The sequence below is a fragment of the Kogia breviceps genome, chromosome 8 (assembly GCF_026419965.1).
Source record: "Kogia breviceps isolate mKogBre1 chromosome 8, mKogBre1 haplotype 1, whole genome shotgun sequence".
NCBI lineage: Eukaryota > Metazoa > Chordata > Mammalia > Artiodactyla > Physeteridae > Kogia > Kogia breviceps.
In genome coordinates, this window is record NC_081317.1 from 57,198,997 (window position 1) to 57,226,883 (window position 27,887).

General features: G+C 38.4%; 1 protein-coding gene across 20 annotated transcripts in view; it reads left to right on the forward strand.

The window, feature by feature from the left end:
* The window catches only part of BNC2 (basonuclin zinc finger protein 2), a 423,886-nt gene that overhangs the window by 314,274 nt on the left and 81,725 nt on the right, over positions 1–27,887 (forward strand). The window contains exon 1 of one of the 20 annotated variants that reach the window (XM_067041458.1): positions 6,325–6,340. The exons of the other annotated variants lie outside the window; for them this stretch is intronic. The gene's annotated coding sequence lies outside the window, so the exon portion shown is untranslated. Of the gene's footprint in view, positions 1–6,324; positions 6,341–27,887 lie in introns of those variants that run through there. 20 annotated transcript variants of the gene reach the window in all.

Genomic DNA, 27,887 nt, shown 5'->3' on the forward strand with positions numbered 1-27,887 from the left:
AACCTTTTGTGTTGTTGTTGTTTGGGTTTTTGTTAAGTGCATGTGATTTACCTACAAAAGAAAATCAAGAGAGGGACTTGGAGAAAAAGCAACCTTAGTGAGTGATTTTCTTCGGGAAGAAAAAATATGAAATTTATCATTTAATTTAAGACTAGGTACATAAACCTATATATAATAAATGACAAAATATATCCCAATTTTATATTATGGTCAGATAAAAAAGGGAGGATAAGGGAAGGGAAAATAACAAAGGAAGAGAGAGACAGGCAGATTTTTTTAAATGATCTTCTAATGTTTGTTTTAACAGTTAAAGCAACTGTGGTTTTGCAACCTTAGGTACAAATCAGATAGAATTAGCTTGCATAGTTAGATGTTCCATTCCTACTATTGTGTGATTCTTTTATTCATGGTCATCTCAATTACTGTGAAGCTAAAACAGGAAGACTTCCACAATCTTAGATCAAGGAAGAAATATTTTTCTCCTAACTCAGAGTGGATGGCCCTGCCAGCCACCAAGATGATAAATAGAGTAACAAGAACCTGTTCATTGGCTCTTGGGGTTCATAGCACTTGAAGCTTACAAAGGGATTTCACTTGTACTGATTCATTTAGCATGGAGTTCTATCGAGTAGATAAAGCAAGCTTTATTAATTTTGTTTTATATGTTATCAAACTAAAACTTAGAGTTGGTAATAGTGAAAAAACTTCACATCATTCAAAATTAAGTACTCAAATTTAGATATTCTGATATCATGTCTAGAGTTCTTTACGTTATGTAATGTTTATCTTTAAATAATAATTATTCATTTAGTATAAGGCTATTTTTAAAAGCACATACATAATTATTGATTTATTTAATGGTCAAAATCAAAGTCTATCTGTGTTAATGTAGATTTAAATGTCTTTAAAAGCAAATTTTAGAAGTCATATTTTTTAATGTTACATTGAAATGTCCTATGTTACTCATAAGAGCGGCTGTCTTAAAATTTGATTTTTCAACTGTGTTTCTCTCTAATAAAATTCACTTCTATAAAATTTTGCTAGCTGCTGTAGGAAGAGCTATAAAACATTCATTTTAACTCTAGTAATATTTATCCTGCCTTTCCTTTCCTTGTTGGCATTTGTAAAATTTCTGAATGGCTTGCTATTTAGTTTCAATATATTTCCTTTTAGTAGATGATTTACAAATAGCAGCAGTGTTGAAAAATGTAATGTTTGTTTTAAGTTTATAAACCAGAGATTGAAAAAAATGAGATTGTGGATGTAGCATGTAATACAAATAGGGAGATTTTTATTCCTATCCAGATTTAGTTTCAAGAATATGAGTATTTGATTCATCCTGATTTTCATCTTAACAGCTATTGCTACATGTTTAAGCAAAAATAATTTATCTCTCAATTTTTCTTAAATCTTAACACCTATAAGCTGTCTTTTTTTCATTGGCTTTGATTCAGAATTATTTCAATCTTCTATGCTTTAGTCCTTATGTGTATTTATATCATAGATCAATTGATAGATATTTTTTTAAAATACACAAAAAGAGTTGCAGTGGCTAGAATCTCATTTACTAATTTATTATAAACACAGAATAATCCAGGCATTTAAAAAAATTTTTTAAAGACGTGTGTGTCTGCGACTTAATCTTTGTATTTGTTTCTAGAGGCTGTGCAGGGTGTTTCCTGTCCAAGGCACAAACCGTATATTTCATTTGTCATATCTAATGTTTTTCATATCCGGAAATCATGCTCCATGTTATATTTTACAAGACTTCATAAAAATAAGTGATCCAAATAAAATTTATAGTTATTTTAAAAAATCTGTCATAGCAAAATTATCTCTTTCTCTTCTCTTTCTCCTTCTCAAATGGGTACAGATGGGATTATAAAGTTTAAACAAATGTGTGTTTTCAAATGAAGTCTAAGTTTTGAAACTAGACAGTCATCCATTATTCAGGAGAAGCTCGTGGTATGTTGGTAAATGCATTACAACAGCTCTCTAAATTAAAAAAGACCCAAATTGCCTTGTTTGCTCATTTCTATGGTGAAAATAGCCCACAGTGGCCGATTTCAGCCTCTCAGCACAAGTCACTGAACACAGGGTTGGGAAGAGATATGTAGTAGCACATTATTATATCGTATTTCCACCATACAAAAAACGTAAAGAGAAGTAAATAATCTTGAGCACAGGTAATAGTAAAATGTAGGTGAAGTGATGAGTTTTGAGTATCTACTACCTTTATTTTTAATAGCATTTCTTTAATTGTAAGTTTATACAGTTTCATTTTTAATAATGTCTGTGTTTGACAACGAGCTTTAAAAAATTCCTAAACCTTGAACAGTCAGCTCTCTTGGGCTGGTGCTAGCAGGCTCCAGCAGCACCACTGCAAAAAGCCATTTCCCGTGACTGGTAGCACTGGAAAGATAGGTTGTGGGCTGCACCCACTCTGGAGGAGGGGCGCCTTGTGTCAGGGTGCCCAGAAAGCAAGGCAGTCATTTTCTCTTGCAGCTCAAATTACTAAACACCACCTGGTCCCATAAATATTGGTATTTATATTAATATAAGGCTTCAGTGGGAATAAAATACTAGAATCTTTTCATAAAAAGGGCTGGGGAAAATTTAAGATTTCCGTTGCAAGAATTATTCTTAATTCTTGCTTTTTCTGTTTCTGTGTCTCTTGGCTATTATATACCCTCTCAATTAAACATGTAAAGGGAAAAAGTCCTGTCGTGACGTCCCATTGGGCACATCCTGTAGTCAGCACCTCCAAAAGCCGTTCCAATAGCAAGGAGAAGCTGTTTACATTAGTTTTTCTCAACAGGATATATGGATAATGAATGTTCAGCATAGAGTGTAGTAGCTGTGTTCTTACAGAAGAAAATAAACCGGAATCTTTTAAACTTATTAATACATATTACCAACTGAGGTAATGAAGTGAACAATTAAAGAATCTGTTGCAGCTAATGGCAGGATTTAAAGTGCATTTTTGACAAACTTTCCTCTTATTTAAAAAGAGAGAGGGTGGGTGAGCCTCCTCCTGCATTGCTGTTGGCAGCTTATAGGTGGTATTACTCAAGGCTTTTGAATAAAATAACATGTTAAAAATATAATTGACTTCTTTGGGGGAATCCAGGAGCTCTCCAGGCAAATTCATTTAGGTGGGTTGACAGAACCGCTGGCATGCATGGTCAAGAAGAAAAATTGGGCATATTTTGTGTATAACCCTTTGAGTATTAATTCTGACCAGATCACACTGTAAATAATGTTAACTGTCATAAAATAAACACAGCCGGGGTTTGCACCATATGTTTTTTAATTATTTTTTGCAGCTTCTTTTTGTTTGTTTGTTTTTACTGAAATGGAACCTACTGATAGCTCTGTGAAGTTATGTTTATATAAAAGTAAATTACACTTGTATTTCAACAAACTTGGCATTGCACACCAGTGTCTGTAGGCAGGTTTTGTTTAAAAAAAAAAAAGAAAAAGAAAAAGCAACGCTTTTCTCGTCCTTCTTTTTTGCTCTTTCCCCCCGCCAGAAACAGTCTCTCACACAGAAATCTGCTGTACCATCTTTGTGCCGGTTTCTTGTTTTTGCACATGTGAAGGAGGTGCCTTTGGAATGCCACCCAGAAGAGGGACTTGCTTAACCGCTGAAACTCACAGAGGGTGTTTGGCTTAAGTAGCCCTGGAGTGGCCTTTCAGACTGAGGCTACTGTGGTCTCCCAGTTTGTTTTTGTTTTTTGCCTTCCTGCTTGTGAGTGTTGAACACCGTCAGAAGCAAGAGCTCAAAGCTCCCTTAGAACATTTAGGTAATTTTTTAAACTGTTATTATTTTCATAATCACTGTCTCCTCTTGATCTCAGGGGAGGCTGGGAACACTTGAATGTCTTTATAGAGTGTATGAAACTGATAGTGCCAATGGGAGGTGGGTGGCACGTTTCGTAATCCGCCCGCCTCCCCCTCCCGCCCCCTCCCTGCTCATTGCTTAAATCTGCCTCTTGGCAGATCTGACAGTATCCATAATTATCAGGCACGGGGAGCCCTGAATGCAAAAACTGCTTCTGCATGACACCTGTCCAGCTTGTGTTCTTCTCCTGCCCCTTCTCATGCCTCGGCTTGCTGACTGGCCTCACGACAGAGCAGCAGTCTGCTGTTAGTAAACATGTGTCTCTTCCCCTCACTTTCTCAGACACCGGAAGTTCTGCCCAAACTGTGCCACACACCAGTATTGGCGTTGTGACCTTTCACGCAGTAGGCATTTCACAGACTTTGGAGAACCAATGAGAAAAGTTAGTGCAGACAATTCTCTCTGCGTTATGGTTTCCATTTTCCCTGTACTAAGTGCCTTTCCTACTCTTGACAGATTTGCTTAGCACAATATTATCTTTGCTGTAAAAGCTCATCTTGACTGTCATCTTCTCTTCTACACAGAGAAGACATTGCTAAGTTTTTATACAGGCCAAAGGAAAAGAGTCCAGGGAACCCCAGCTGACTTTCATAGTGCTTAGCAATTCTCTAGGAAGGGAATAAAAGGAGTAGAGAAATATACAATGATTTGGGGAACTTTTGTTCCAGAATATTTCAATATGGTGAAGATATTGTTACTGAATGTCGTAAGTGGAAGAAGACTTGGAGATGAAGCTGTATTCAGTGAGAATACCTGCAAAGAGAAGAATTAGGTAAAAGGAAAGGCGGACAGCTAATACCACTCAGCAGTTCATGCCTATGCATGGTCAACCTTAGAAATGGTTTAAAATCCTTGGTTTTTGAGGAAGAGGTTATAGAATTTGGGTTTGGATTATTTTACTGGGATAGTTGTCAGGACCTTTGTAGAAGGTCCCATTAAGCATAAACCTTTCCTTCGTAGAAACTGGCAGCCTATTTTATGAATACTCTTCTTGGAAATTGTGAGCTAATATTTATAAAATTTTATTCCACTGAACAATTGGTAATTATCTTCTATTATAAAGGTTTGACTAAACCTTTTTTCCTCAAGAGGAACCAAAAACATGACAGAGTTAGGTAAGATAATTTGGAAAAATGTCAAAATATATCAAAGCTTCTTTTTAAATAAGTGTTGTTGTCATTGTTTGCTTATGAAAGTAATATGAGATTGATATAAAAATTCAAACAATGCAGTAATATGTAATGCAAAAATATGAAAGCTGTTCCTAGCCCCTTCCCCCAGAGACAACCCGTGTTTTAATTGTTTGGTTATAATCCATATGTTTTTATGCATATGGAGGACTAAAAAAGTCTTATTAATCTTATTGAAAATGAATTCATCTTACATATAGACACACACACACACACACACACATACACTCTTGTAGTTTACTTTTTAAAATGTTAATGGCATATCCTAGTCTTTGTGACACATCAATAGATGGCTTCCCTCCCCACTCCCACTGTTCACACCAAATACCTGGAACCTATGAATGTCTCCTTATTTGGAAAAAGGTTCTTTGCAGATGTGCTTAAGGATTTTTGAGATGAGGAGATAATCCTGCGTTATCTGAGTGGGCCCTAGATACCATCATATGTACCCTTATAAGAGAGAGGCAGAGAGATTAGGGACAGATACACAGAGGAGAAGACATTCACAGAGGAGAAGGTGATGTCAAGGTGGAGGCGGAGATTGCAGGGATGTGCCTGGAAGCCAAGGATTGCCAGCAGCCACCAGAAGGTAGGAGATAGGCATGGAACAGATTTTTTTCCCCAGAGCCTCTGAAGGGAGCACAGCCCTGCCAGCCTCTTGATTTTCAACTTCTGGCCTCCAGAGATGTGGGAAAATAAATTTTTTTAAATTGTTTTAAGCCATGAGGGTTGTGGTAATTTCTTACAGCAGCTTTTGGAAACTAATACAGGCCTCTTTCCTTGTTGGTATGTATAGATCTTACCCATTCTTTTGAACCTCCATATCATTTTTCCATTGTGTGGATACAGCATAATTTATTTAAATAATCCTTTGTTTATGATATTTGGGTTGTTTCCAGTGTTTTGACTTTACAAACATTGTTTTAGGGAATATTCTTGTACATACATATCATTGCGATTGTTGGGGTGTTTGTAGAATAAGTATTTGTAAATCGAATTTTTAGGTCAGTAGGTAGGTACTTATAAAAAATTATATTTTGAATTGCTAATATATACACATAGGTACCCCTGCCGTTCAGCTCAGATGCAGTCCCTTTTATTAGTTTCTTGTGTTTGTATACCTTCCAGAGATAGTCTATAATTATGTACATATAAATATTTTTTCTTTTTTTTACACAAATAATAGCATACAGTTTGAGCATTCTTTTTCTTGCTTTTTTCACTTAACAGTTACCATGGAGAGAAGGTAAGAGTAGTTGCATTTATTGTGGTTATTTTCTGAGTGTGTCCTAATGTGTTCTCCAAAAGCTTGTACTAATATATACTCCATTAACAATATATGACTTCATATATTGTATGTTTTCTAAAATGAGACTAACTCCTGAATATTACTTTTTTCTCTCTATTTTTTTCTTTTCCGTCTCTTGACAGCTCTTGTATCATAGTGGTAGAAAAATACATATGGTCATAGGAATTTTCAAATCCTATAAAAAGGAAAATATAAGAATTTGTTGAGGTATTTATTCTCATAGATTTTCAACTCAATATATTGAGTTTCCAGGCTTTTCAGAACACTGACTTGGGAAGAATAACTTCCACTGTTGATTTTCTTACTATTAATACATGAGATACTTTCCATAGTACATACCTGTTTAGTTTATGATCCAGAGTCATGCTAGAATAGCATTAATATTAGTTCATATCAAAGTGGCAGATGTTATATTTGCTCATATAGAAAATACAGTAAAAATTATCTCCAGTAATAATTAGTCCAATAATTTTATTCTTTAAACCAAACTTATATAATTTCTTTTTCTCATTGAGGTTGATTTTTTTTTTCTCTTGTAATTTTACTATTCCAAGATGACGCTTCAGTCTCCCTGCATTCCCAACTACAGCTCACTCTCAAAAATACAAGATGCATTTCGCATCTGTTCTGTTGTTAAAGCCCTCAGGAAATATCAGAAAGCTGTTCTTGCAAATTCATCATTATTATTAAGAACCATAAATCACTTGATGGTTATCTCTGCCTTTCTCTACGTCCTATCTAAGTTCCAGGATGACAGTGCCTTCCTAAGGCAAGGCAACGTTGCAGAGTCTCATCTCTCCCACCTTAATTTGTAGCGATGCATTGCATTTGGGTGACAGGCAGTTGTTCGTGCTTGAATAACCCAGGATTTGAATTCTACAGTTTGTGGCATCCATGTAATGTTTAGCAGTAGGTACAGCTGTTAACTATTCGCTTATAAATAATCTTTTTCCCTTTTCAACTTGTCTCCCAGGTAGTGTACCTGTCACCATTAATAACTCTTTGGCAGCTCCCTGGTGATTTGACCCATCAGTTGTCTTTCATAGAGGAGTGGTGCTCTGGCCTGCTGTGGAAGCTTATGTAGGTCCCTTTGCTATTCAGTCACCCCAGCAGCTGTATTGTTGCAAGTCCCCTGACTTCAGGGAGGTTGTGTTTGGGGGCCTCATGGCAAGCAGCCACACACCTCATACAATTTAAGAAAGGTGGCTTTGCGTTTGGGGCCAGAGATGGTAAGACCTCCCCCTTAGACCACACAGCAGGGCCATGGTGTGGATGGGGCAGTGGGCAATGGGTGGTGAAGGTGACCAGCAGCAAATACAACATTTTTGTCTCTTTGGTGCTACATGTGCATGTAACTATTATTGCCTCATCTGTCATACTGTGATGTTTGCAAACTTGGGGTTAGCATACTTGATCTGGTTAGTGGACCCATCAGGTGTGGTATTCTGCCTATATCTGAAGCTTAAGCTGTAATTCAGAGGGTGGGAACTGCCCTTTAAACCCTTTGGCAGTTTTGTGGTTCCATCATTTGGACATGTGCTCATTTGCCTCTGCTATCTCTGCCTAAAATGGGCTTCTTCCAGCAGTTCTCCAGGATAATTCCTACCTGCCTGTAGGTCTCAACTCAGCCATCACTTTTCCAGGAAATTGCTACTTTTCTCTGTATTCGGTGTTTGGCTGTACCACCTCAAGTACCCACATGGCAATTTTATTTACTCTGCAGTAATTGCCTCTTTACTTGTCTGTTTCTGCTACTAGATTGTAAGTTCTTTGATGGATAGTTCTCAGTGTTGTTCACTGTATCCACATTCTGAGTACATCATAGAACCTCAGTAAATTAATGTTGAGAGAATGAAAGAGAGTTTATTTTTTATGAACTCACTTTCCATTGACATATCATGGTCATATCAAGGGGGAGTTCAAGCAGTAAATTATAGGCATATACTGTCTCTCCCATACACTGTGCTGATACCATGGGTATAGACTGAAAACATTTTGATTGCATATCGCCTTTTTTTAATGAGTGACTAATGTCATACATTTCTTTGTCTGAGAATATGTCTTGGCCGTATAGGTTTTCTTCTGACACAGCTTAGGAAATGGCCAAGAGTAAGGTATGACAAGGCAAAAAAAAGCATTAAACTGTATCTGGGAAGTAATCCCAGTGTTTGTGAACACAGACTATGATTTTAAAATAAATCCTCCGGGCTTCCCTGGTGGCGCAGTGGTTGAGAGTCCGCCTGCCGATGCAGGGGACATGGGTTCGTGCCCCGGTCCGGGAAGATCCCACATGCTGCGGAGCGACTTGGCCTGTGAGCCATGGCCGCTGAGCCTGCACGTCCGGAGCCTGTGCTCCGCAACGGGAGAGACCACAACAGCGAGCGGCCCGTGGACCGCAAAAAAAAAAAAATCAGTTACACATTTTATCAGTTAGGTTATCATTTAGAAATGGATTCACCCTTCAAATGATCTTTGCTATTCTTATCTCATTGAGTGTAATGAAATAGAAAATGATCAAATTTCTAATACCCAGAACTATATATATGCATTTATATTATTTGGGTATAGAAATATACACATATACCCCATATATATATATATGTTAGTTATTTATGTGTTTATTTGTTTATTTGTTGTTAAGTGCACAACAATCTAAAAAGACCAAAAAGAGTGAGAATCTTAAATTTTCAAGAAGGTTCAGAAACAAACAACAACCCAGAATGAAGTCTTTTTACTCACTTTGATAAGGGCAAGGATAACTATTCCTATAAGAGTTTATACTGTCTGGTAGGTAGAGTGACAGAAGATACTAAGAAAAATAAAAGTGTTTAGTCGTAAGTTCAAGAATGATAGACTCTTGTTTCCGCTATATGGAATACATTTTTAAAGTAATAACATTTTAGAAAGAAATAGATGCCTATAGTAAAAAAAATTATGCAAAGGAATATACAGTTGAAAGTAAGTCTTTGATATTGGAGTCGAGTTCTGGAAATAGTCTATGCGTATAAAGCACACATATCCTTCTGTTTAATAAAAATGGTGTGGGAGGATACAATCAGCACATTATTCCATACTTTTCACTTTCACTTAATAATACATCTTGTAGACAATTTTCATATCAACATATAAAGAACTACCTCACTCTTTTTGAACACCTGCATTGTATGGATATATCATAATTTATGGGCCTATTCCCTCTCACACTGGTAGACTAGGTGTTGAAACAAATTTTTTGATCTTTGACATTCTGGTAATTGATAAGGGATAAATGGTAGTGCATTGCTTTAATTTACATTTCTCTTAATAATGAGTAAGGTTTACTCTTTTTATGATTGTAAGTCATTTTCATTACCATTTTTCCAAAATGTCTTTTCAATTTCTTCATAGGTTTCCAATCTCATTGTAAATCTTTTTTTGTATTTATTCTTTATCCTTTTTGAAATATCTTAAGGAAATTAGCCTGTAGTCTATGTTGCAAATATTGTTCTTAGTTGGTCTTTATCTCTTTACTTTGTTTTTGCTTTTGTTTTTTCATTTGTTTTTGTTTTTTATTTGTTTCTGTTTTTTGTTTTCTTAGTCTGGGTTTCTTTTTATTTTTTATTGCTTGATTGAAGTATAGTTGATTTATAATGTTGTGTTAGTTTCAGGTGTACAACGAAAGTGATTCAGTTTTACATACATATGTATCTTTTTTTTTTCTTTTCCCTTACGTTATTACAAAATATTGAATATAGTTCCCTGTGCTATACAATAGGTCCTTGTTGGTTATCTAGTTTATATATATTTGTTTTTGCCTTGCAGGTTTTTTCTTTTTCAGGTGGGTTTATTACCTTTGATTGACTTCTCACTCTTAAATCAGGCTTAGAAAGATATTCCAGTCTTCTAGCCAATTAGAATGAACAGTTCATGTTATCACCTAGTATTGTTCTGTTGGATTTGTATTCAAGGAATTTTAGTCTTATTGATTAAGTTTTTCAGCCAGGATTTTTATGTTTCTTGAGGCAGTGAAAGTATGTTGTTTAGGGGTGATCTATTTTTTTTCACCCAGTGGGTGTTATTTTGATGACATTTGATTATTGAAAGTATGTAAAACATTTCCAAAAGATTATTACATATACAAACAGCAGAGTCCCATTTAGCAAATCTGTTACTTAATTTGAACTTTTAATAATTTTTAGGTACAACAGTGAATGTGTATTTAGAATAAGAAATCAACCGAAAAAATAGAAAATTACTATAGTCACAGAGATTCAGGCCTTCTTCTAACATCTTCTTAGGGAATTTACCGGAAATGCATACATAGAAATCCTTCTTGGTTACAACCTGGCTTTCCCTCTCCACCTAGAACTTTGTACAGCTCCCTGAAATACTAAGGGCCTGGTCAGATGAGGGACATGAAGCTGAAGCCTGTTTAGGTCAGTGGTAAATCTACTTCTGCTTCTGGGTGTTGGGCAGTAGGTCGTACTCTGTACTTCATGGCGATTTCCTGAGTCATTAGCACCTGTAGCTATCAGGACTGACAGCCTTGAGGGTGTCATCAGCTCTGTTCCTACTGGCTTCTTTGTCATCTTATTTAATATTATTGTGTTTATCATGATTCACTTCTCTTACCATGCATGGTGTTTTCACTTCAACTGCTCACCAAATGATAAATAGAAAAGGAAGAAATTGAAAAAGCAGCTTAATTCACAGCACAATTTCATGTAGCAATGTTTTCTTGTGGTCTTTTTTTTTTCCTTCTGGTTTTTAGGTAAAGCTCAAGTCAGAGTTCTCAAATAGTACAGTTGTTAAAATATCCTTTTAATCTCTTTTCTATTCTTTTGCTCAAAAGATTATACATTTCTTTGGTCATATTTTGAGGATGACTTAACAGGATTCATCCTCATAGTTACTTTCCAAAGCAAGTTTATGACCTGACCTGAATCTTTAAAAACAAACAAACAAACAAAACACCCTTTCCATGTCATACTTGTGAAGGGAGCCATTCTCACTGTTATTACTTTGCAAACATGCAAATAATGAACACTGAAAAAAAGAAAAATGGATACCCATGTTCTCTCTTACTGCCACTACTTCCATGTTTCTTTTTTACATTTCTCAGTCTCCTGATCAAGTACATGAATAAATGATGACCTCGGAATGAGGTGGCAGTGAATTCTTGGAGCCTTCAGCCTTCGTAATGGGGTTTAGACTCACTTTTATTTCCCCTATGGTTTCAGGCTTGATAGTGACTTTATACTTTTCTGGGCAGCTGAGAGTTAAAAGAGAGTTGGTGGTTTCGAGTTTTGGCATTTTTCAGCTACTCCTCAGGAGAATATAAAGTGCCTGTGGAGTGGGTCCAAACCAGTGGATGTTTAAGAGAAAGGGAAAAAAAATATTAGCTGAAAACATTCTTCTGCAACTTAGTTACCTTCTATTGCATTAAATGGACAGAAAGGGGACTAAATGTTGTGCTTTATAATTTTTAACATTAAAACTCTGTTTTTAAAAAAAATCCCACAGCCTAAAAAACATAAATGACTGTTTAGTTTATCAAGTCTCTGCCACACCCTTCCCCCTCCATGTAAAAAATCCAGAGGGAAGTGTGAAAAGCATCCGAAAGTCTCCTTTATGCCAGTTTAGCCTTTTAGTCATTTGCCAGCACCTTCCTCTCTTCATATGTTTCTAGCTAAGGTCTAACATGGAACAAAAACCCGACAGCAATGGAGACCAGATGCCGGTATTTCTTCTCTGTCACTTGGCTGCTGAGAAGATGGAATTTATATCAATCGGGCATGCTAGGAGGAAGAGGCCGTGGCAGCCAACATGTGGAACTGGGGCTGAGTGACATTTCTGCTAATGTTTTGTCCTTGTAGAACATTATGCTTCCTCTTTGCTTATGAGCTGTGGTTTTCCTGACTCAGACGAGGTTCCAGCTCCAGCTGGAATGGCTGTCGCTCTTCCCCTCTCCCCCGCTCCCCCCCTTTTGGGGGAGTGCTGGGAGCTATGGAGGAGCAGTAGGGCCTGCACAATGGAGCTCTTTATTCAAATACCTGACATCTGCATGCAATGCACCCAAATCATCTTAGCTCGAACAGAGGAATGTGCCAGGCACTGCTAGTCACTTTTTGTCTAGTGCTGTGTGCTTGTTTGATTTATATAATGAGTGAGTGCCTTTAGCAAAAGAGGACGTCGAGCATGTTATTTGGAGGGAGGGAACTTTTAAATTTTTTCCAAGAAGGATTGTCACAGACAGGCCTAAAATATGAGTATTTAAAAGCAGTTGTAGTCATCACATGGATTTCTGGCTACGGTTTTAAACTGTTTGCTTATACCCTCTCTTCCTCTCCTCACCCCATTTAAAGTAAGATCAGAAAACTCAAAAACCCAGTTTAACGTGATAGGGAGTTTTAATGTTGGCATCTACTGTTGGTAAGAAATGACACTTTTAAGGAATTCATATTTTAAAAGTCTCTCTAGAGGAAAAACCTAAAATACACGTTTAAAAAAGCAAGGGCACACACACAAAGAAGAATAGTTGTTGAGTTTCTAATTCTGGTCTCCTCCCTCAGAAAAGTACAATACCCTTTTCATATTAGAAAAAATATGTATAGATGCACAAATCATAATATTTTCTACTCTAATGATTACTACCTGTTTATGACAAGTAAATAAGAAAATACTGCCATGTTTATACACTGTTTTGGAAAGCACTGAAGTGGTCATGAAATTGCTGCTTACACTGCAAAATTATCAACTACTTCTCCATTGCTGCTTAGTCAAATCCCTCATTTCTTGGTGGAAATTTGACTTGAGGTTTTGATTTGGTTGTCGAGGGATCCAGAGAAGGACACCAGGCAAGTGAATTGGAGTGAGATGGAGCTTCCAGTACTTTTGTCTCTTTATTTCAGAAAGCAGCTTCTGGCAGATCTCTTCCAAATACATTGGCCATTTATGTAGTATCCTAAGTCTTCTAGAAAACCCCCAGGGAAGCCTGCCCATTTCTTTCCCGTCAGGAAATCTAAACCTTGTTCATTTGGCACTTTGTTTTTAAAGTGCCAGGGATCGAACCTGGGCCCCCTGCCTTGGGAGTGCAAGTCTTAACCACCGCACCACCAGGAAAGTCCCTCCTTTTTTTGTGACACTTATGTTAGGAATACTTCAGTCTGGAAGGGCCCAGGTGCCTTCCAGAGGTGGTATTTTGGGGATGGTGTCGAATAGTCCAGGATGATTGTTAGATTCTTGGCTCAGGGTCCCACCAGGATTTCAAGCATGGGAAAATGCTTCCTGGAGCTTATATGCACGAGCACATTTAACTGGAGAGGAAAGAAACTGACTTCATCCTGTAGAAGATTATGGTAGCCAAAGTCTATGCATGTCTGACCTTTAGGTGTCCTCGGGGAGAGATAATTTGATTTGGTCTTTGGATTTTGATGCCAGAGGTTTGTAGTATCAGCCTGTGCCAACAGTGTCTACTGACAGAAGAGGTCATCTGTCCTCTTCTGAGCTGAGGGTCCTTTAGTTCCACCTGGAAGGACACTGGGCACAGTCTTTGGTATTATGTGTCAAAGCCCAATTCTGTCTCTTACCACATGTATGAATTTGAGCAAATTACTTAACCTTGATGAACCTCACTTTTCTTTTCTGTAAAATGTCCATGATAATATCTGCCTTACAGGGTTGCAAAAAAAAACCCAAAAAACCAAAAAAGATGGAGATAATGGTAGAGTGAGTGCCTGACACACAGTAGGAACTCCACAGTTGGCAGCTCCAGTTGCCAGTGTTGCTAATAGCCATGGCAGCCCTGGGAGCCCTGGTCGGCCTTCTGATCTGTCCTCCTTATGTTTGCTTGGTGAGCAGCAACCCAGCTGTAACTAGAATGTGCTGCCTCTTGAGTCTAGCCACTTCCTTCAGAGCTCTTTAGCCACTACTAAGCAAGTAAACTCTCCCAGACGTAATGTTGCCTATTCTTGTCCAAAGAGATGCTTCTCTTCTTTGAATCCCTGCCTCCTAAGAAGAAGTTACCTTCTAAGTCTGCTGTGATTTGTGGCAAAAGCTCCAAACTACTAGAAAAGGTGACTTCCTATCTTTAGAGACTTGACGTTGGAGTCTTCAGACTCTTTGTTGCTTGCCCTAGATCCCTTCATCCAGGGCTGTACCAAAGAATCACCCCCCCCATTCCTATCCACCCCTTTGTTGGTTGCATAATACACTGGGATTTATTATGCAAATGAAGTTTACACCTTCGAGAGACAAAGAGACCCTAGTCACTACTCTCTGCTACATTTTAATGTCAGTTGAGAATGGGGCCAGCAAAAGGGAGCTTTCATCCCTCTTTATAAGAAACTGGGGCAAAACTCTTGATTGTGTCTCCTTAAGATTAATTTGACATAAAGAAGATGTGGCACATATATACAATGGAATATTACTTAGCCTCAAAAAGAAATGAAATTGAGTTATTTGTAGTGAGGTGGATGGACCTAGAATCTGTCTTATAGAGTGAAGTAAGTCAGAAAGAGCAAAACAAATACTGTATGCTAAGACACACACACACACATATATATATGGAATCTGAAAAAAAGAAAAAGTTCTGAAGAACTTAGGGGTAGGACAGGAATAAAGACGCAGACGTGGAGACTGGACTTGAGGACACGGGGAGGGGAAGTGGTGTGCTGGGACGAGGTGAGAGAGTGGCATGGACTTATATATGCTACCAAATGTAGAATGGATGGCTGTTGGGAAGCAGCCACATAGCACAGGGAGATCAGCTCGGTGCTTTGTGACCACCTAGAGGGGTGAGATAGGGAGGGTGGGAGGGAAATGCAAGAGGGAGGGGTTATGGGGACATGTGTATATGTATGGTTGATTCACTTTGTTACACGGCAGAAGCTAACGTACCGTGGTAGAGCAATTATATTCCAATAAAGACATTGAAAAAAAAAAGATTAGTCTGACAATTCTGGCAAGCAGTTTTCTCAACATGAGGATATATTGGTTATCATCTGTGAGTTTTCTTGTTTGACCCCTTAAACTACATGATAGAGATATTTGTTTTCTGGTTTTATCGAAACATGACTTCTGTCCCTTTTTCTGTCAAATCTCATGTAACAGAGATTATAGGAAAATAAAATGAATAGTAAAGTAGGGGCATTGCCTTTATGTGTAAAAGTTATATTTTCTATTTTATATGTTAGTTTTCATATAATATTTTTATGAAGAATTCAAGCTACACAGAAGTATATATAGTAGATGATGAATATTGTCTTCTATTGCGCCTCCTCCCCAAATTTCAATCTCAAGAACCAACTGGTGGGCCCTATTACCCAGTTTTTTAGTATTCTTTCTAGACCAGTCAGCTTTTAAAAGGACTTGGTAGAAACCGTTTTTAACGGTTCTACTGCCTGGGGAGTTCCTCTTTCGTCTCACTTCTTGGTGTGGTGATGGGGACCACAGCCAACTTGGGATTGAAGTAAACCCACTAGATTGGGTAGACGATGGGGTAAAATGCTTATATTAGTATGTCTGGAGAGAGTCCCAATTCATGTGTTTGGGAGAAAATTCTTTGAAATTGCCATTGACCTCTGTTTTTCTTTGCTATTTTCTTACGTATGCTTGTGCCATAATGAGTACAGGACTTCTTAGCTATAAGGTCATTTAAGTAACCTAGTGTAAGGAACCTATAGTAATGCAGCATACGCCTATAATATATGCATGCACAGTGGAATGTGGAGTCACAAAATAGAATTATTCCTCAGTATGCAAACCTAGTCATCTGTGCTCAGTGACAAAATAAGTCCACATAAATTATTTAGATTGGTCTGTTTGGGTGAAAGAAATCCCCTTTTGTCTACACTGTCTTATGTGCCATTCACATAATGTCATATCTCTTGCCTCCTGAACCATGATTGTCCAAACACAGGAACAAGATAGATAGTGAGAAATGCCTTGACACCCAACTACATATGATAACGCAGATGAATGGAAATCTCTTGCTCTCAGTTCAGATTGAATTTACACCGATTCTTTTCTTGCTCAATTTTATACTTAACCCTTTGTTTTTTATTTATTTATTTTTATATTTTATTTATTTATTTGGTTGTGCCGGGTCCTAGTTGCGGCAGGCGTGCTCCTTAGTTGTGGCTCACAGGCTCTTTAGTTGCGGCTTGCTGCCTTCTTGGTTGTGGCATGCTAACTCTTGGTTGCAGCATGCATGTGGGATCTACACAGAAGTATATATAGTAGATGATGAATATTGTCTTCTATTGCGCCTCCTCCCCAAATTTCAATCTCAAGAACTAACTGGTGGGCCCTGTTACCCAGTTTTTTAGTGTTCTTTCTAGACCAGTCAGCTTTTAAAAGGACTTGGTAGAAACCCTGGCATGAGATATTTGTGCCATTTAGGATGGATTCTACAAATCTCAGCTATGGTTGAGAGTTAACGCAGTTATCTTGTACATTCATCAGCTTAGAAAACAACAGTACGACTTTGTTGTTCCCTTTTTGATATCAAAATTTATATGGTAACAACAAGCCCATACTTCATTTTGTTTGCACCCCAGACTGACTTTCTTTCAAAAATGGGCTAAATGACATAATTTTTTTGTCTCCTCTAAGCTTTGGAGGAAGGAAGTAAACTAATGAACTTCATACTACTACAAATAAAAATAAAATGAAGTCTGCTTTCCATCACAGGGCATCAGGTCAGGTGTGTCCATTTATCTAAGTCTTTCATTTATTTTGATGTCACTAAAATTAATTTGTCATTGTAAATTCCAGCATATAGGAATTTTTTCCCCCTTCTTTTGTCCCTTTCCTTCTGGCAAGGAATACAATGTAAAACACACACTCATGATTAGAACTGGACTAAAATTTCTGGCAGCTATACTTAATATTTCCCCAAAACTTTAATACAGTAATGCAAATATTGCAGTAAATGCCAGTATTTCAGTGTATACTAGCATATCCCCGCCTCTTATTTTGCTAAGATTGACTAACATTTAATTGCCTTGCCTATGTTAAAAAAAGGAAAGAAATTACCTTATAGGGGTATGCAGACTCCTGAGGTTTCTCAGCTGTAAACCCAGCCAAGTTGCCCTCCTCTAACCCACTCCTTCACTCCTTAACACACAGATCCTTATACACAACAGTAAATAACCCTCAATAAATTTGAATCTTATCACAATCTAAAGACACCACCATCATTAAGGGGGAATGTTGTTAGTCTGCAGAACCTCAGTTTAGAACAACACAGCAGTATCCAAACTTTTTGGCTTCGTCTGGATATTGTTACTGCATGTGTTGCCTCTGCATTCCTGGGTGCCATTTATAGAGTGATTTCTTAAACATCGGTGGTGTCACAGTGCAACTGACCAGTTTACGGCAGTTTTGCTATTTTCCCTCAATCGAAGAAATCAAAAACATCTAATTATCATTTACTCCATTTAGAGTTAGAATCACCTGATTATCTCACTACATTTGGAGTAAGTATAAAAGATGCTTCTCACCTGACAAATTTAGCATTTTAAAACTATCTGGGTGAATACATCTTTTTACTTCCTCAAATTTTTTGTTAAGGTCTAATGCCAAAATCTTAATATGAGATTGCTCAAAATACTTTGGATTAAAACAGTAAAAAAAAAAGCAAAAGCAGCACACTTATGGAACCGAGCTTGTTTTGTGTGCTTCTTTGTATAGTAGGACTGTGTGTACCAGAAAGAACTGGCTGTTGTATACAAGGAATGTTTGAGTCCTCACCCTGTATCCTGGGGTAGTCCAGGGATGCAGCTGTGTAATACAGACATTGATGATAAATAAGAAATGTTTATCTCAGTTTAAATAAGAAGATCTCATGAGTTACCTTGAGACCTGCATAATTGTTATCCATGCTAGACTCATTTTTTAGGATACAGGATTAGTGAGTGTATTTCAGTGGTTTTTTTTTAAGTTCCCCATAATCTAAGAGGAATCTTAGCATTTAAGTTGCAAAGGCACCTCACAGTACAGATACTCGACATGGCATCACAAGGACATTGCCCATACCAGCCCTGTCTTGGTAGGAATAAAAAAAACACAAAGAAAATGCATGTTAATGTGGTTGAATATTCATTAGAACCCTGCGGCCTGGGGCTGGAAGCACAGTGGGGCTGTGTGTTTACCAGGCCACCTGAAAGGCAAGAGGGCATAAGGCACTTATAAACAGTGGCGCAGCACAAGCAGTGTTGTCTTTGAAAAGTTTTCATTTTCCCTTGAATCAGCTACAGTCTCTTACTTAAGGTCACTGCAGTTTGCAATCTTTGGCAGAAGGCTTCTTCCTTTTTTGGTTGTGGCAGTCTGACTTTTTTTTTTCCCCTTTTGGGAGTGTTTTCCTCTCAAACTGCCATTATCTCCCAAACCTGTTTCATGTTATCATTGTAAGAGGCCTCTTCTCTGAGTTTCTTAGAACAAAATGTGATGAGATATATATATATATATATATATATATATATATATATATATATGCGAAATTTTTTAAAGCACAGAATTGAAAGTCATATGGTTATGATTTGAGAATGTCAAGCTTGATTTTTTTTTCAGAGTTAAAAAAAAAAAAAAGAAAACCTCGTACCTTTTTCTCTGGGCAGTGAACTCACTGCAGAAACATCAAAGAGAATGTGTACTGGATCAAGGTGATTTTTTTTTCAACCACATCGTTGCCAGCTGTGGTGTTTATGATTAGAGGCAGGCGTTCCAGACACCTCCGAGTCCTCACTAAGCGTCAGATCTTTAACAGGATCCATCCCAACTGAGTGACACTAAACAGACAGCCAGAGGGGAGTTGGTGGGATGGAAGAGGGAAGGCAGCAGGGGTAAGGGAGGCTTTGGTGCCTGGTGCATTCACCAGCCCAGCTATATAGCAGACTCTGCTAATGCCAGGCTTCAGGCTGCCCAGAGGCCCCGTAGCATGCCTTTCAGCCCAGCTTTCATTAGCCAGGGGGATGACTAGAGCCCAGCAAACACAGTCATGGATCCTGTCTCGCTGAGTGCAGGGAATGTGCAGTGTTCAGGTCACAGCCCAGTCGGCTTTGAAGCAGCTCCATTTCACCGCTGTCAGCCACTGACCTACTGGCTTCTAGGAGCTGACACATTTCTCTCTCGGATCTCCATGCTCTGCTCCATGCAGCTAACTACATGGAATTTCCTCTGGATGTTGCCTGCACTTGCAATATTAACACTTGTTTACTGCTCCTGTTGACATAAGAATTCTGCAAATAGCCAACAGTTCTGATAGCAGTGCATGGAAGGGAGTTTTATTTCCCGCCTCCTGTTCCCTTCTGGGTCAGGGTAACTGGCAGGCAGTTTTGCTAGATTCAAAACCAGGAATATGCTGCTGGAATCAGGAATCAATGCCATGACTTTGGAGTTGAATATTTGGGACTTATTAATCTCAAGGTGATAAGTTTTATTCCAGTGATGGCCATTAACAGTGAAGAAAGAAGGGGTTTGATTGACAACTGCTTCATTTTTCAATGTGAAAGTGTTATTTTTAATTTCCAGAAGTGTCAGGAAATGCGTCCTTTGCTAAGAGAGCCTTGTGACTGTAGAAATTAAGATCCTTTAGAAAAAAATGTCGTTACGACAATTAAAAAACAAACAAACCTTGCTTGCCTATTGGTGGGAGGACAGTGAGATTTGTAAGTTAAGACATCTAAGAGAGAGAGAGGAAAGGAAGTTTATGAATTTGATTTCAGAGGCATACAGATAACAGATTGCTAATACAGCGCTGCTCTAAAGAACCTCTCCTTGGGGCTTCCCTGCTGGTGCGGTGATTAAGAATCCGCCTGCCAATGCAGGGGACACAAGGGTTCGAGCCCTGGTTCGGGAAGATCCCACATGCCACGGAGCAACTAAGCCCGTGCACAGCTACTGAGCCTGCACTCTAGAGCCCACGAGCCACAACTACTGAGCCTGCGCTCTAGAGCCCGTGCTCCGCAACAATAGAAGCCCCCGCAATGAGAAGCCCACCCGCTGCAACTAGAGAAAGCCCGCGTGCAGCAACACAGCCAAAAATAAAAATAAATAAAATAAATAAATTTATTTTTTAAAAAAGAAAATCTCTTCTTGACTATCAGTATCTTTTTCTTTTTATTTTTTTTGGAATCATCTAAGCAATTAGATATCAGGAGGGCTGGGGGAAACCCAGGTGATGTAAGTGTGTAAGATTGTGGCTTTGGCTCCTGAGTTGGCTCTTCCTGCTCTGCATCCCCATGTCCTCCTTCCTTTTTTTATCCTCCCAATTGACTTTTAGCTGCTCATATCATGGCCAGTGGTGTTTTGGCAGCTATCCTCCTTGAACGGTGGAAGGCACATGGGTTCTTTTCACAGAAGGAGTGTAAAAGTTAGTCTGAAACCTAGTAGTTCTCAGGTTGTGTGATCTGGGGGGTAATAGATGTGGTAACTTACCCCTTGAAAACCAGACGACTCTAGCTAGAGTGATGAGGTTGGACCCATGTCATCAGCTGGTGGTACTTCGAATGAAGGCTTGGACCAGAGTATGTAACTGGGACTCACACATTGGTAGGATTTCAGTGGTACAGGTTTCCACTGGAAAACTATGATGTCCACTATCACCTTACAGAAGAAAGTGGCAAGAGATGTCCGCATGTATAGGTGATCCCTACTCATCTGGCTAATAATATTCTTGCAAAGAGTATTAGTCTTGGACCTTCACAGAGGCTGTCTTCTCATATGGCCCAGGCACCAGTGTGAAGTGTGATAATAACCTAGCGTTTTGAGCCCCTTGAGTTTGATCATCCTTAGGAAGTTTTCCTGAGGAAACCCTTAGGGCTTTGTTGTTAGTATTTTACTTGTAGCTCTAATCATTGACATTCTTTACTCTCCTCTCTCTTGCAAGTTGCCTCACAGTCTTCAATATACTGTCCTTTCCAACCACCGACTCTCATATAACTCAGAATAAAAGTATTGTCTTTCAAAGAAGATTCTAGGTTTCTTCCTGGTCCTACTCGCCTCTCTCTGTTTCATCATACTTGAGAAATCTCTTGATTGCCAGGAACCTTTTCTTAGACCTTCTTCATAAAACTTATTTCCTTTAATAAGATTCTAGAATTTTAAGGGGAAAACAATAATAACCAAATAATATTCTACATCACTGATTTGTATAAACACCTTATTTCTTCAGTCAACTTGTTTTTAAAAAGCTTATCTTAACAGGAATAAAGACGCAGACAGAGAATGGACTTGAGGACATGGTGGGCGGTGGGGGGAGGGTAAGCGGGGACGAAGTCAGAGAGTGGCATGGACATATATGCACTACCAAATGTAAAAATAGATGGCTGGTGGGGAGCAGCCACATAGCACAGGAAGATCAGCTTGGTGCTTTTTGACCGCCTAGAGGGGTGGGATAGGGAGGGTGGGAGGGAGACGCAAGAGGGAGGGGATATGGGGATATATGTATATACATAGCTGATTCACTTTGTTATACAGCAGAAACTAATACACCGTTGTAAAGCAATTATACTCCAATAAAGATGTTAAAAACATAAATAAATAGAAGTTTAAGCTGGAAAAAAAATTTATCTTACAGGAAGAAAGTTAATTAGGCTTTCTGCCAGTGTTAATACTTCCTCAGGCAGATATATAATCACTAATTAATGTGTAGGACAATTTTTTTCTTTGATTAAAAAATATTATGTTTTATTTATAAAACTATTCTTAATAGATTTTTATAGAAACCCTTAAAACATCAAAGTTTTAGAGTGTATTTAGACTGCGTAGTTGTCCGTGTATTAACATTGTAGGTAAATGTATAAAGTAGAACAACAAAGCAGTTTTATTTGATGTGCCTTTGTCATCATGCAGTAGGTTAATCAGTTGTTTATTTAATTACGCCATTGCCCAGGTTCTGTTTTACTGTTTCTTGACCTTTAATAGTATTCACAACTGCTCTGTGTCACCATTCTCCCATTTTACAGGTTTTGCAGTGGAGGCAGAAAAAGGATCTTATTAGTTTGATTGTGAGTTTTGGCTGGCGATTACTCAAGACATTTTAGTGTCCTCAGTAACAACAACTTTTTAAATTGCTATGACTTTTATTTACATGTTGAAGTAGCATTGTTTTTAAAAGTGCTCAGTTCTTCTATTTGAGAGAATGTAGTTATGTCAGCAATTTGACGAACAAGAAAACTTTCAACTATTTCATTTTCCCACCACTTCAAGGAAGGAGAAAATGTCTCAGTATTGAGGAGGATAACGTTTGTCAAGTTTGCTTCAAAAAATGAGGTCTGTGTGTACTTGCCCATGTGTAAGTAGATCAACAGATTGAGTTAAACAAATAAAAGTAGGTCCCACATTAATCTTTGATTTTGTTGTGAATATTTACGTTAGTATCATAAATATCATCACAACAAAGAGATTTTTACAGAGAGCACTACACATAGAATTTTAAATGCTTGTTTTAGCAGGTGCTTGGCTGGCATAGACACACAGGTACACAAATGCTGGAGTGTGGTTGCCTTGTGCTTTTTTCAGTGAAAGAATGTTACTTGTGTCATGTGGGAAGAAATACCTTTGTTTTCTTAAGCAGCCAGAAGACTTGTTTTTTCTGCTGCTGGACTTAGATTAAGAGTAAATTTAGTGATGCCCATTCGCATTTCTGAGAAAACAGTTACATTAAATAAAAACCCAGCTGCTGTTAGCTCCTAGTTTTGCTCTTCCTTCCCTGTTTTTGGTGGAACAAATGGGTGTTTCCTGACAGCCCCCAGGTACACGTCTGAAAAAGTCTTTTAATGAGACCTTTACACTTGGGGCCAGCTGGAAGGAAATGTACTTTTTGCCCATGTGAAATCCTACAACCACTACCCAAATTGAGGACAAAGCGAAGCTGACTAGCTCAGTGAAAGTTGCAGTTCTGTCATTTGAGCACCAAATACCACCTCTGGCAATGAGTCACCTGAAGATTTCATCCATCACCCATTGCTAAAACTTGATAACATATGTAGGCCAATTTATTCCCCTGGAATTTCCTCCCCGCCTTCCTCAGCCTGTAACGCGCATTGTTCGAAGAGGAGGAAACGATTCAAAAATCTGTGAAGACTTAAATACCTACTGATTTCCAACCTAAGGGGAAGACAAATTAACCAAGTTTTCGACCTTGTATTTGAAGAGCCGGTGCAAACGTATACAAAATCTGTAGCTCTGTTGGGACGCAGTGAATTTCCCTGACGTTGTGGCATGATACACGTAATTTAAGAGTGAGCGAAAAGAGAGAGTACGGGAAAGGAGGTCAGATACCTCTGGAAAAAGCTGTTTCAATATCCCATAGCTGCTACGCTTCCTGCCTTTTTATTTCCTAATTTCATCGCACAGTGGTGTTAAGTGGACCTCCCTGCTTTCCTTTCATAACCAAACAGGAGACTTGCGTTTTAGAAGCAGTTGTGCACCCCTAAGAAAATCACCGTCTCAGCAGAAAAGAAACCGGGATGAAGCCCTAGCAGGATGATCTCCACCCAGTGAGGAAGCTGGACGTTTTCTCTTCTGTAAAGATGATTGATGACCTGTGGATTAACAAAAGAAAAAAAAAAAGTGGGCACCGAGACCAGCTTCTCTAAGGCAGCCCGAGTGTGTGGCTAGTGCTGCCTTGGTTAGCAGAGGTCTCCCTGACCTTGGCAGTGTGTGGTGACTCATAGCCTTGCAGGAATGAATTGTTCCTGAACAGTTCCTCCAACATCTGAGGGACAAACAGGTCTTTGGAGCCATTTGTTAGACACCAGAGGGAATAATGGTCTCACCCGCTTAAAGCCTGACAACAGATTTGAATATTCAAAAATATAGCGCCCTCAAATTCACCTTAAATTCAGAACCCAAAACCCGGACTGTAAGAAGAGTGCTAGTGGATCATTACAGGTTAAATACTTAGCCAGTTTACCTTTGTTTCTTAGAAATGTGCAAAAGACTTCTTCATATTTCTTCTTTAGTTGTTAAGAGATATTAATAGAACTGTGAGCTTTGGAGGCTCTTCTAAAAGCACCAGTAATGCTACTTTCTTTGGCCAGATAACAGTTTTCCTGCTTTCCTGAATAGAGATTTGATAGGTTTTGGAACCTCAGCCTTTTGTATGGAACCAGAAGATCTCCAGCAGCCTACAGAAGGCATCTTTACCCAACTTAGTAACTTTGACTTATTCTCATTTTAAATTAAGAGTCTAATTCTGTTCCTTTTTCTGTAGCACCCTGGTTTGCTGTAACTTGGGTGGATATCCATAAAGGAGTCTCTTGTTCCAGTTTAAAAAACTTTGTGAGGTGGTGTGAATTCCAAACATATCTCCTACCAATGTTGTCAGTGGAATTCATTGAGTGACTGTGCTCAAGGCCCCTCCTACTGAAGATCAGAGGCATTGATGTGTTTCCTGTCCTCGAGGTCTGTAGAGCAGCAGTCCTGGATGAAATGGTCATAGTACATTTTCCAAAATTTACACAGCAATAAGTAGAAGTTTATATGTTAGAATTTGAGGACCTAAGTGCAGAGGTGACTTATAACAAAAGATATCAGGGCCAGGTAGCTTCCTTTGGAAGATAGCTTCCCAGATGAGGTGTGACTTGTTCAACCTAATTATTAAAGATGCTAATAGGGGTTGATAGGTGAAGGTGAAGTGGGCATCCTGGGTGAGATTTAAGGTGTGCAAAGCATATACAGATCCAAGAAGTAGACTCCTTTCATGAGCCAGAAGGTAGAATACCCATGCAGGGATGGAAGAAAAACTGACGGCTGAGAAATGGCTTTGTTGAAAGGGAGCTGGTATAGTGTGTGAAGAGTTTGTGTTTGGGCTTCTGGGCAGCAAAGAACCAATAAGAGTTTTGACCTGTAGAATGATATGATGCACATTTCATGGCAGGAAAATTATTCTGATTAAAAAGTGTTCAGTAAATTTAAGTGTGAAGAAATTAGAGGAATTCAGCAATCCAGGCCAACACATACATAGCAGAAATAAAAGAGAATGGATAGTGGTTTGAAAGACTTGTTGTGAGAGAATCTACAAGAATTGTGTTGTTTTGGACTGAGTGTTAGTGGTGAGAGATATAAGGACTGTGTCTCTCTTTTGCTTTGTGTTGTTAATTGCAAAATGTTGGCAATTTCGTTTACAGTTGCCCAAGTATGTAGGATTCCTGCCACATATTAAAACCTATTTGAGTTGAATGATGTGTTGAAAAATGTCCATAAGGATCAAGTCCATGATGTCTTTCATCAGAAATGGTAGGGATGTAAGGAGCAGAAAGAAAAGTAAGGTTAGGTTTTATAGCTAAATTTTAAAATTTGTTAATATGCTGAACTGTGGTCAAAGAAGCAGTGCAGACTTTTGTTGGAGCAATTAAACATTATTTACTGGTGTTACCTGTCTTATGTTTTATCTCTTTCACTAGACTTTAAATTCCTCATTAGCAGAGAAACTATTTCTTCTTCATGTTCATTATCTTCTGTGCCTAGGAAAATGCCTGATACGTGATCAATAATGACTGAAAAATGTATAGTGTTTGCATTCTCGTTGGTAGTGGAAATGTTATAATAATGAAGCATTGGCATGCATTATTGTATAAGTGTCACTGCTTTGGAAAGTTCTCATTAGTTGAGCCTCTTTGAGCGAATAGGAAGATGATCCTCAAATTGTCTTTGGAGTTACACTAATGCTATGGGAGATTAAGGTCCATTTATTCACCCAGTAAATATTCATTGTGGGCCTACTATGAACAAGTTGTTGAACAGGAAGCATACACGAAGGAAGCAGATGCCCTACCCTCAAGAGGCTTGTAGACTAGAAGGAGAGATGAGATATTGCCATAAATAACAGCAATGCTAGGTGGAAAATACTAATACAGTATGGGATGTCTGGATAAAAAGTGCTATGGAAGTACTTAAAAGTGGAAAAAGTTCTTTCTATCCCAGAAAGTCGAGAGAGGTTTATAGAAAATTTTACCTTTTTTAATCTGGTTCAGCAAGGATAGGTAGGATTTCGACTTGCCAGATGGCACAGGGGCAGAAATTGATGAGATATGCATAGGAAACTTCAGCAGGTAGTTGGTTTGGCTTGAGTGTGAGATTAAGAATATTCACAGGAAAGAAACTAGTTCTGTCCAGGACCTTCCCTGATAAATGATGACTGTCCTCCTGAAGGTCTTTTGAGGTGCCATCCAGGGCCTAGTGGGTGGCCTCTGTTTACTTTCACGTAAGTATTTTTGTGACTATTCCAGAAACTTGTTATCCATGTTAGAAGTTTGCAAAGTTCAGTATGAATTTTTTAAAATCTACCCTTGACCATTAAAAAGGTAAAAACTTTTCTGCAATTTTCATCCAAGTTTTAATGGGAAAAGTTTGTGATCGGTTTTTAAAAGCTTTCATGGACCAGTATCTTAGCCAGTTTTATTCAACTGGCTTTTCAGAGTCCACTTTTTACTAAGTCTTTGGGCTAAAAGTGAAAAGAGCTACCAGAAAGCTACAATTATACTGTTTATTTGGGGGGGTGTTTCTGGTTGCAGTATTCCAGAATTTTTGCAGGAGGTTGTCAATGTGGTTAATGAGGCTTTGTGTACCTGTGACCATCCTACAAACGTGCTAAAATGAGACCATGGCCTCACAGCTTAAGAGACTAGTTTATTCTCCTTGGGGTGTTGATACTGTTATGAATGCTGAAATGAAATTCAGATTACCTCATTGAAGTTCTTGGCACTATGATTAAGGGGTGAATTTAGGGGAGGGAAGTATGTAAGTTTGGGGTCTTTTTTTTTTTTTTTTTTTGTCTATAGTTGTCTCTGAAAGGGACTTAGAACCTTTCTGATTCTCTTTTTAAAAGTTTTTCTCTGTGAACTTAAAACACTGTTTTCTTTCAGAACAGCTTTAGTGTTTCAAGCTTAAAAATCTCTCTTTAAATCCTGGTGGCACATTCACCTCCCCTCCCCTCCCCTCCGGGCACAGTTTGGCTCTGAGTCCCAGGAGTTAAGACAGCATAGCTTCTATAAATCAGGAGACAGCTTCATTATCAAAGTTATGTGTTTTCACCTTAATAGATCGCCAGTCCTGGTGTTGGTGCCAGGCCCTGCCTTATCATGTAACCATCAGCACTGCGTACTGGAATGTTCTTTGTTTGGATTATTTACTCCTTCTATAAACAAAGATTAGAGTAAAATATGTCAGCTCTGGGGCCCAAGCAGAGCTTGACTGTTACTAGAAAATTGCAGTGGTGTGGTGTGAGAGAGAATTCACTACTCACAGGCAGGAACGCACTGCCTTGATATTTATAATTATATCTGAGTTCTGTGCTGAAAGTTTTACACTTTATCCCATCTTCCTAGCAGCCCTAGAAGGTAGGTTCTGGTCTTCCCATTTTACAGATTAGGAAACCAAGAGTCAGAACGACTCAGGATATTGCCCCAACTCCTGTTACAAATAGCAGATGATTGGGTTTGAAACCCAGGCATCTGACTTCAGTGTTGTTTCTTTTACTAACTACGCTATAAAGAGG